The following is an 11795-nucleotide window of genomic DNA, read 5'->3' on the forward strand; positions in this document are numbered from 1 at the left end:
TGTAGTAATGGTGAATGTTAATGTGTCATACGTTCATACTAACACCGGGGAGATTGTCTTTTTCATTCCTTATCATTTTTGGGAAGGGAGAGGGGGATGAGTGCGGGGTGAGAGGAGAACTGATATGATCGGGGTGCTCGAGAAGAGATGTTATGCATCCTGTGCATGAATTCACTAGTCCTCCCTGATAGATGCATGAACCTTGCATGGAACTGTGTTTATTCCATAATCAATTAATGAATATCTTTGGTGACAGGTAAGAAACGACAACTTATTTTGTCTGTTCGGGGGGGAGGGGGGGATTTGATAGGTGAGAGAAATAATGCTGAGAAGTAAAGTCACCCATTTATACTGGGATGTATATTAGGTACGAAAAGGAAACAACAGGGATCTTTCCTTTTGTTTACTTTGAAGAAGAAAAATGACTAATATAATGAATTGTTGATATTGCAAAAAGGTATAGGCTCTGACACTTCAGTCGCGATACTTCACGTAATGGCGGCGCTCAGTAAAAACTAACCATGTCCTACAATAATTCTCACAACCGTTCTACCAGTGATATGGAACGTACCTTACGGGTCGCTGCAAAAGCAAATCAGCTGATACGTTTTATTTGTACATCATTTAAGTTTTGAAGGAAGACTCTTTAAACTTAGAAGGATAATCAATAAAAGTGACTGGACACACTAGTCTAGTACACTGTACACATACAATTATGTCAGCTTCTCAAAAGCAATACACAACTCAATAGAATCAAAAGTGCTGTAGGAAATGAATCCCGAAAAGAAGTGAGGGCAGTAGTGAAAAACTTAGCATGCATAGACTACCTGATTTGTGACCTGTTTAATCTCTTTTGGCTTCGGCACTGAATACAACGTTTCTGTGTCCTGCCGTGTTTGGACGAATCTAACCAGTGAGTGTTATAGAACAACTCCCTGATTTAACCGTCATAGTAATTACCGACTTTGCGATCCGCGTTATAGTCATTGCCGACTTTGCAATCCGCGATACCCCTCACAATTTTGCAAGGTCAGTAAGAGTGACTCAATAGTTTTTCCTTTCAGGAAACCAAAAAGATAAGACCTTAAATGCATCAAATTGCATCTTATGACTTTGTGCAGAAGACATATGGAGTTCAATATAGCCCGAGGTTGTTCTGTTTAAAACAAATTCTGGTCGAGTTATTGCAATTAATATAAAATGGATTAACATTACCTATTAGGTCTGAACAGAGACGTTGATGTAGTATCAGAAATTTAATATATTTTCAAACATTTTCCGCATTTTATTTGTATTCTATGTTTGGTCTATGACAAGTAAAAACTAAAAATTGGTCTAAAATAATGCTTTAAAGTTTCAAGATGAACCTCAGCGCTCGTCATGTACCGTCCTCCCCCTGAGAGCTCGTCATGTGTATCGTCCTTCCCCTCAGCGCTCGTCATGTGTATCGTCCTTCCCATCAACCTTCGTCATGTGTATCGTCCTGCCCTCAGCCCTCGTCATGTGTATCGTCCTTTCCCTTAGCCCTCGTCATGTGTATCGTCCTTCCCTCAACGCTCGTCATGTGTATCGTCCTTCCCCTCACTTTTCGTCATGTGTATCGTCCTTTCCCTCAGCGCTCGTCATAGGTATCGTCCTCCATTCAGACCTCGTCATGTGTATCGTCCTTCCCCTGATCGCCCGTCATGTGTACCGTCCTTCCCTCAACGCTCGTCATGTGTATCGTCCTTCCCCTCACTTCTCGTCATGTGTATCGTCCTTTCCCTCAGCGCTCGTCATAGGTATCGTCCTCCCTTCAGACCTCGTCATGTGTATCGTCCTTCCCCTAAGCGCTCGTCATGTGTATCTTCCTTCCCCTCAGCCCTCGTCATGTGTATAGTCTCTTCCCTCAGCACTCGTAATGTGTACCGTCCTCCCCTCAGCACTCGGCATGTGTATCGTTCTTTCCCTCAGCGCTCGTCATGTGTATCGTCCTCCCCTCACCACTCGTCATGTGTATCGTCCTTCTCCTCAGCCCTCGTCACGTGTACCGTCCTTCCCTCAGAGCTCGTCATGTGTATCGTCCTTTCCCTCAGCGTTCGTCATTCGTCTTTCCCTACTGCTCTGTGCTCCACTTCACCTACCCCACCATCCCCACCATCCCCACTATTTAAAGATCATACACCTTTATAACACAACCAATTTGCTGAATTGATGTGAAATCAATTAATTAATATGACAATTTTATATACAGTTATCATAAGTATACTATCTTTGGGTTTACTAACATTCTCGAATATTCGAAATCTTAAGGGGAAAGTGACAGTAAACAAACAACGTGGAAGCTTCTGTCTAAACAAAAAAATCAATGAAAATTATAGAAACAAGTTATTTATGAAATTGTGATTTAATAATTTGAATATTCCAATGTTATATTTACGAATAGTGTAGTTATGTAGTTATGGATAAGAGAAGTCTTCAAAATACTAAAACAGCCCAAAAAGAAATAATATAGTAGAAGTACAAAGAAACAGTGAAAAAAAAAATAAGAAAAAAATCAGTTTCCATTTTGACGCAATCCTCTTATACCAGGACGGTTACCATGGTGACATAACGATGCTGTTCTGGTGCAGTGAACTTTTCATGCCCTCCCCCTCCCCCCCCCCCACCCCTACACCCACCTCTCTCCTTCTCTCTCTTTTTCTCTTTCTTTGTTTGATGACTGAGTATGACAGAACATTAGTCTAATGAGCAATTACCGTATATGGCAAAGTACCAGAGTTGTTTCCTTTTGTGGCTTAGCTTTCCTGTTGAATTTCTGAACCATATTTCCTGGATGACTAACTCCAAATGATGCACATACAAGCCTGTACTTGCACTTTATGACCTGTTTCTTTTTGTTTACATTAATAACGGCTGCGTATCCTGTACTAAAACTGAGAAATTAAAGGTGGTGTGTTGTCTTATCGTGCAACGAACATTAATAGGTTCTACTGAGAGTACAATGGATATGGATATGTATTATATGTATTATAATGGATATGTATTATAACAAAGTACGATAAGTAGTCTATAATTCATTTGAAGGGACTTTTGTTCTCGCACTGCTATGATGTAAACCAGCCTATCTCAATAAGTCTGTACCATACAGAAAGTTGTTAGGTTTTACGTTGCACGGGATCAGATCGTTCACGGGATCAGATCGTACGTTGCACGGGATCCGAACGAAATCGTTTGGTAAAGGTAATTCTACTTGCACGTAGAGATAGGTTGGAAATATAGCAAGGGAATGAGGGGAGGGGATTGAGGGGGGAGGGGGATTAGGGATTTAGATCCATCCAAATATGAAGATTGGAGTGAATCTGTTTATAGCTATACATACAATGGATTCACTATAGAGCTGGAGGAAAGAACCGGAAGTAGTACCTACTGCTACGAATTTGACTCTCGGTGAAGAGGAACGGAGAAGTTTTTGGTTGCGAAGTGAAGGGGGGGGGGGGCTGGATGGCAGTAAACTCTTCGTTGGAGATTCATTTCTGAACCTTTGACCAGAAACTAGCTCAACGACAAGAAACATTTGTTTTAAAGGTATTACATAATTTTAACAAATTAGTTACAATCCAATCTATATTCAGTAAATTTCATAGAGACATTGAAATCAACTACGGTTGGTGGGGGATGGTTCAGGTGGTTCATTGTTTATCAACTTTGCCCAATCCCCCCCCCCTCTCCACCCCTCGCTCCACCAACTCCATTCCAATGACTTTCAGTTGGATCGTTTTCTGGGACTATGATGACCTATGATTACCTCGAATAAAGTCACTCATGTCTGTGATAACCTTAAATGGCAAACTATAGCTGTGCGTAATACCAAATATACGATACATTCGCGGAACAGCCATACCGTCAGTTGTCATGATGAGTGGCTTCGTCACGTTATGATACCTTCATTTCCTCAAAAGTTGAATTGCGCCCTCTATACTGTTTGGTGACGCTAGTTGAATGACAAGTCACGTTACGTTACGTTTCGATTCGATTCTGATTGGACAAATAAATGAATATAATCTTACAGGAAAAGCAGTTTTAACATTTTATGAAGTAATATTGACAAAAAGTAATGTCAAACATTTGAAAAACTATTGCGATTTTATTTTTACATTAATTAATTAAAAACAAAAAGCTTTTCCAGCTATTCGCGTCCCTTCCCAACTAATTAAGGTAAATGTACATCACGTGCTACTTTCAGCCAATCAGAAGCATACATGAAGAACTGCAATTTGATTTTTTAGTATTTTTTTCCATTAAACAATATTGGAACATTGAAGATGAAACGATGTACCAGAACAAATTTAATTTGAACAATTTTTAATTTTTTTATGATATGTTATTATGATTATTTCCATATACAATTAAGAAAAAATATTCAACTAGTCTTTTTATGGTCAGTTGCGTTTATACATTTCTATTTTCTTTCCACCAATCAAAGACGTGAATGCACTTTGTTGCATTTTTTTGTTACAGTAAAGTTAATCAACATTAAAATTAAACGACATTTCATCCTACGAAGTCCAAAGAGAAAAGTAATTACATAGTCCAATAACGCTTAATGTAAAACCTTATTTCTAGAGACAAAACAAATAATAATAATAAAGCCGGAATATAAGTTCACCCTACATGATTGACGATGTTTTAAATGACACGTGAAGTATACAAGAAGAGAAGGGTGGAGTGGTTGGCGACGCGTCACATGTGCAAACATTGTGGACAATAACACCATGAACGCACCGAGGAGGTTAAGGTACGTCAAAAGGGTTCGTGTGCTTAACGTTGTTTGTAATACCTAGCTGTAATCATTTGTGTTACACAGTGTATAACTTAGACGACCATAGAAATAACCTTCTTACGAACTGTTCGTAACGTTTAAAAGGTCGTAGTCCATAACACGCATTACATTGATAATAGAAGCATGCTTTATGTGAAGTTTGAATACTTAAGTGATCTCACCGTGAATACAACAAAGAATTTATGAAACACCAGAAACGAAAATATATGTGGATTTTAATTTATCATTATAAAATTATTAAGAATAATTTTTTGGGGAAAAATAGTTTTGAAATTTGTATAAATACTTGAATGTGTCTTGGTACAATGGACTTGACGCAGAAGATTTTTTTCCCTTAAATAAACTAGTGTGGTTATTTTTTTGTTATAATAGCTGAATTAATGAGTACAAGAGTCTAAATAAACCTCATCTGTCTTGATACGCCAAATTTGTTAGATTTAACACATATTTCTGCGCTTTTCTTGTCTGAGCAATCTAGACCCCCCCCCCGGCCCCTCTTCTCGTTCCATGAATATGTAGAGTACGGAGTTGGGAGGGAAACAAGTCACTTTCATTCTTGTAATTCCATATATTTGTAGTTTAGACGTTCCCTAAAGATGGAGGGTGTACCATCATACCCATTTGAAAAATATTTGAACTTTCCGGCACAGTACCACCCACCGAAGACGCAAATTGTAGCCACATTTATGCTATCGCATTGCCCCACTCTTGAACATTGCCTGACACTCTCTAAAGTGGTGAAGAGTTCCCTCATCTCCCGCCACTCATGTTCCCCTTCCCACGGGGACAGGGACGGGGTGGGTAAGGGTGTTCATCATGTCATGGCACTATTTGTGCAAGTTCATATTACTCTAGTTTCTTCACCAGGTAAAAAAATCACAAAGCAATTCACACCCTAGTTAAGCCTCTCTATTCACTGTATGCTTGAAACCCTTCCCAGGTGGAGGAAGGGGGGATGGGTGTCCGTATCATGCCACTGCACTACTACGCAGATATAATGCCCCTTTATCATTCATAAGACTCTAGTTTTGTAAAACCAGGTCAATAGTCCCCAAGCATTTCACCCCTAACTTGTCCTCACGCGGTTAATTGGTCCATCGCCTTACAATGATAGGTAAACATTGGTTGATGAAAACTTCTGACAAATGTCAACAGGAAATAGTCGGCGGCGAAACATTTAGTCTTTTCCAAGGCTTGTCCGTAAAGTTTAATTATGCATTCAACTGACCGAGGTGCAGATCAATTATTCTAAAGCAGATAAGAAATAGGTCACTTCTGTATAGAGATTATCGGTTTGTATTGGTCAGTTTAGAAGCTGTAACACTGCTCGTGCCAGGCACGTGACCATGGCTAGATTATTGTGCCATTAAGAAGTAAAGGCAGCCGTTTTATAAAACTGATGAATGGTTTGTTTTCAGTAACAAGGTGTTTTGAAATGACCCAATAAGATGCAGTCCGTAAGTAAGATAAGTCCATTGAAAATTTACGCCACGTTAAACTCATATTTTTACCTGACAATAGGATAAGTGATGTTTCTCACAAATTTACTCGTTTTGACCCTAGATTTGTGTTTCCTTTCACCCATTGTTCATGCATATAATTTCTTCCAAAAAAAAATTATATACTTCAAAGAGATGTGGAGAGAATTGTGTCAAGCGAGAAGTTAAGAGGGGTTGCAATAATTTCAATAATTTGACGGAGATGATCGGTGTTAAGTAGCACGATCGATCTATAATAAGAGCAGATCATCAAAATTATAATTAAGCACGCAAAATAGTTCATGGAAGAGCTAAGACTGGGTTCATAAAGGTTAAAAAAGTTATAAAAACAAGGTATATAGATTATTTAAGCAATGAAGCAAAATAAACCTCGGAATTTTTCCCAAAGTCGTTTGATGTTGCTTGGTAGATGTAAGCAAACATTTCATTGAAATATGTTATGACCATACTAGCCGTAAAAAATCTTTGTCCTGTGTCTATACAATGGATCACGTTCACAGGAATATGGTCAGTATTTGAGGAAAAAAAGTGCGTGGTCCTTTCAAAGTTACCGTAACATCTTCACCCTCTCCCATCCTGTTCATATTACAGACGCCTTACATGTAAATGGCGTAGACGGGTGCAATTTTTCACATCTTTTTCATCTCACTAAATTTATCAATCACTCTAACTTTCAATTTTCTTTTTAATCATAGTCTAACCAGGGAGATTATTCCTTTATAACGAATTACTATTCTGATAAGATAATATTCTGTTCTGATTGAATTCAAAATCACAGAAAAAAAACTAAGTAAGATGATGCGTATACTTAGATACATAACCAAACAGTATATACAAGCAAAGCTGTTTTACGCACATAGTTATTTGTCACGCATGGCGTGTCTGACCCTCACTTACATCCCGTGACATAATAGATTTTAACAGCAAAAACATGTTAACGCAAATCTGGACTACTCGTGTCCGTATAAAATGCGTGATCAAATTGCTTGATATGCGCGCAAATGGTATTGCAGTGCCTGTCAACAACTAGGCCGCTAAGGTAACAATACGATATCGATTAGCCACAAGTTCATCGACTTTGATTGGGTTTTGCTCTATGAAACAATGGACAACAGAAAGTACGAGTTATACCTTCCTGCTGCCTAAACCACAATCTGTCATTCAGTTTATCAGAAATTGATTTTTGTCCAGAGTGTTTTGAATTATTCAAACTTATTAATCGTGAGCCAGTATCTTTCGATATTAAAATGGTTTACCGCAAGCCACATTTTGTCTTATAGCTTATGAAAATGAAAATATGACAGATCAGATTGTGTAAGAACTATACGTAAGGATATTTTGCAAAACTGAAAGGGCTAAGGTTATGAGGTCTGCGTTCAGAACTTATGTCAGATAAAAGAAGCTGTACAAACATTCAATACAAGGAGTGGGCACAAAAAAGTCAAATTTTTACTCACAACAGAAAACAGTGTGGGCTTCAAATAAAATAAGCTTCGCAGGTTCAAGTCTGAGAAAATATTGGAGCCTAAAAGTGCCCCTTCTCATAGATTAGAAATGCCAATTTTGTTAGCGAAAATTCTCTCTTTTCAGTTTTTCTAATAAAAACATTCAAGTACTGGAATTTGCTGTAAACTAAATACACAGAGTGTTGGGGAGTTCTGAAAAATAAGTTTTTGTTTTGTCCTACAAATCCTAGCCGCATGTTGCACTTCCCCTCCCTTGTGCCCCTCCCCTCCCCTCCCTCCTCTTCCCCAAGATTTAATCTTCTCCCTCCCACACCCACACCCTGCACCCTTTCTTGTTTCTTCTCTGTCACAAATTTTCTAGTATACATTGATACGTACTGTTGCTAACACACCTTTACAAATCATACAAAGCCAGTGTTACTTGCTTTCTTTTAGACGGTGAGAAAAAGTACTATAAAGAACCATATAGAAGTTTTACTTTAATAATTAGCATATAGCAACAAGAATACTACATTACAATACGTTATTATGATCATAGAACAAAACAACGGAGTACATGTTCAAACCATATAGAAGTTTTACTTTATTAAGTTATATAGTTTTACTATGTTAAGTTTTACTTTTTTAAGTTATAAACTTATTACATAAACTGTTAATGAGTTAACATTGTTTATAATTGTTCATCAGTTGTAAACATGAAACATTACTCTAACATTTGTATCATATAGCATACATAAAACTAATTGCACAACGACGGCGGATGTTAGGAGTCTATGGTTACTATGGTTACATGGGCCATGTTGGGTCCACGGATTAGCATTTGAAACATCAGTTACACTCAATCTCTTGCTACCCTCCCCGTGATCTCGGCAGTGCCAAGTATAACTTCATCGTAAGAGGCACAAATCTGTATATATTCCTCTCTTTTTTAATATTGCTTACAAAAAGTGTCAATCCGTGACGGTAATTTGAGAGATGTCGAATAATTATGCACCGAATAGATCCCCTTGCAAGGCAGTGTTCATACTTATACACGAGAAAGTCTAAAAAATATCCTACAAAGACCATATTAACAAAACAAGTCCACACCTGCAGCAAGACTTGCATAACTTGATCTATGCACCTGCACTTCTTGTGGAGAAATTGAAATTACTAGTTTTCTACATAGCGCCCTCTATTTATTAAAAGACAGGTTCAACTGAGTGGAACATACTACAAACACGGCGAGTGTTTTCCATTCGTTTATTCGACAGGATTTAACTGTACTCGAACACATACGGGATCCACGAAGTATTCTAAATATAAATAACTGTTTCCTTCATGTAACTAAGAGTTTACCTCTTCGACCAATAAAAGATACGTAAGTTGAAATTTATTCTTAATACAAGAAAGCAATTGATGAGAGATTAAACAGCTCATAGAAACTTAACATATGTATAAATAAACACGTGTGCACATTTCTTCCAGCCTTTGTGTTGGAGAATAAAAGTTTCTTAGGTTATTTTACGAATTTTCGAAACCTTGAGAACATCATTTATTCCCAATTGAAACCGTGTGGTCTCCACTGAACGAGGCAAGCAGTGTGAACTGTCAGTTTCGAGATCGCTGTTGCTAGTGACACAATGGAGAGCGTATTTGACCTGTTAACAATAAAGGTAAGACTAAGAGCGCCCTCTAAAATACTATTGCTCAATGCAAGGACAAAGTGAGTGAGTACCGCTTTGTTTATTGAATTATTCGAGGGAAGATATGATCCAATCCGATTTCTTTAGGCTTTGATAATTGATTTACAAGTCATATGTAGATGTAGGTGTTATTTCAAAAAACAAATACCACAAAACTGCTTGAGTTATAAGTAGATTCATAAAAGTACTGTAATTTCTCCCAAAAAAAAATCAACTGATAACGACCACTCTCATACGTAAATGCAGGTGCTATACCATTTCGAAAGTCATAACATCCGTGAGTAAACTTACGCCTATACTGCTAAAGTGCAATGTATCATAACATTAGCTTTACAGCTTAAATTTTTCTCAAGTCAAGCTTCTTCGCATGCAGACCGGTGTTACTGCGTTGTATTTTTCTCCTATTTTTTTCTTACGAACGAAAACGGTGGCACGACATAACCTTTTAGGAGATGCTTTGGTAGCTCCAGAAATAGCTCTCTATATATCGTTCTTATGCCAGGATTACATCGGAGAGAGCTCGTGTTGCCATTGTCCCACAGGCGCACTTAGACGCGTGTGCATACAAGGACGTTATGCCACGCGTGTCGTTTGGGAAGGACCCCTGTAACACCGCTGTAATTGAGTGAAATCATCTTGGTGGGCTAATAATATCGAGAATGGTTGACGGTGGTCAGTTTGGCCGATTGAACACCCGTCACAAATGGTTTTGGTCAAGTCAACGGCTTTCAAAGTTGACTGGTAAGAGACCTTCTAGGACGTGTGTTGGAGACCATGATTAGGCTTAATATGATTCGATCGCTACGGACGTTTATAAAAGACATTCTTCAGTGCGTATTTTTACTTGCAGTAAATACAACAAATTTAGTTCTGGTAAAGTTACCGCTTATTGGCCAACAAGTTGAAAGTATGACTGTGTAGATGGGCTACGCGTTGATTTAATGTTCACATTTTTCACGAATATACGTTGTACTAATAAGTCAGTTCTTCATCTGTTTTTGTTTTAATTAATTGGTAAATACTAAAATTAAAAACTTGTTTACAAACAGTCAGAATAATTTACTGCTTTCTTTCTGTGAAGTTTCTCGATGAAAAAATTAAATGACCGAAAATGCCCGGAAATAAAACCGCAAATTATTATCATATTCATATTTTTGTTATATATATCGACAATTGTGATGTTCTGTTTATATAAAATCGATCGAAGGACAGGGCAGTTATCGATACGATAAAAAGTTACCTCGAAGCTTCTGTACATTTCAGGCATGAGTCTCAGTCGAATTTAGTCATTATCAAGTTATTATCACCCGTAAGAAAACCTATCTTTATTTTGTTGATTTATTTTACTAAAATCACCAAGCAGGAGAGCGTTGGTCTCGAGTTGGTTAGATTTCACGCCAAGGATAGCCGATTGGCAGCTGTGTTTGACTCGATTTCAGTCGATATCTTCTTTGTATTGATTTTATATCAAACTTGACGATGATCAGGACAGCTCAAGTGTGTACTTATTGTAAAGTAGAGCATAACCCTTCGTACAACGGTCAAAGTCACTCACAGAGTAGAGTATAGACGCTGAACTTCCGACCTCCCAGCTTCCTGACGTATCTAACACAGTACCTGTTATACCAATCTGTGTGTTTGCTCAGATATTGTAAAGATATTAATCAAGAGAACGCCTATAATTAAAAGCGGAAATATGGAAAGTTAATTACAGAACTTTTAGTATTTAAGGAAAAAATCTAAATGTAAGTGCTGTCATAAATTAAATTGTTATATCCATAACTATCAAGAATAAATAATATATATATCTACACAAATGGATGATTCATTAAGGCAAACCCAACCAAACTTAAAAAGTACTTAGTGTTTATATATAGCTAACTGATGCAATTAATAGACGTCTGGGTAAAACATAACGTCACATCAAAACTAGACTTACATTATCAAAAGGTGTAAAATGTATAGTGACAAACAAAAGAAGATTTCTTCTCTCAATATTTCAAATTTGATAATAAGTTTTAATAAATTGCATTTAGTTTGGTCTATATTATCTTCTAAGCTTATTTGAAGTTTCAGTTACGATCAATTGAAGAGCACCTGTTGCAACACTTATTGAGGCTCTGACGTCACAAATGTAGTAGTGTGTTAAGTCGTTTTTAAAGACTTGTCACAAAGGTATTATATAAGGTTTGGTCAGCAGGAGTGCGGTCAATGCTAACATTTTAATTTCACAGATAGTTGGTTGCTACGGGGAATAGCCTCTTGATACATAGACCTTACGACATTTTATGTATCAAATAATGTACCCACTTTGTTTATGGCT

This window comes from Apostichopus japonicus, chromosome 6 (assembly GCF_037975245.1).
Source record: "Apostichopus japonicus isolate 1M-3 chromosome 6, ASM3797524v1, whole genome shotgun sequence".
NCBI lineage: Eukaryota > Metazoa > Echinodermata > Holothuroidea > Aspidochirotida > Stichopodidae > Apostichopus > Apostichopus japonicus.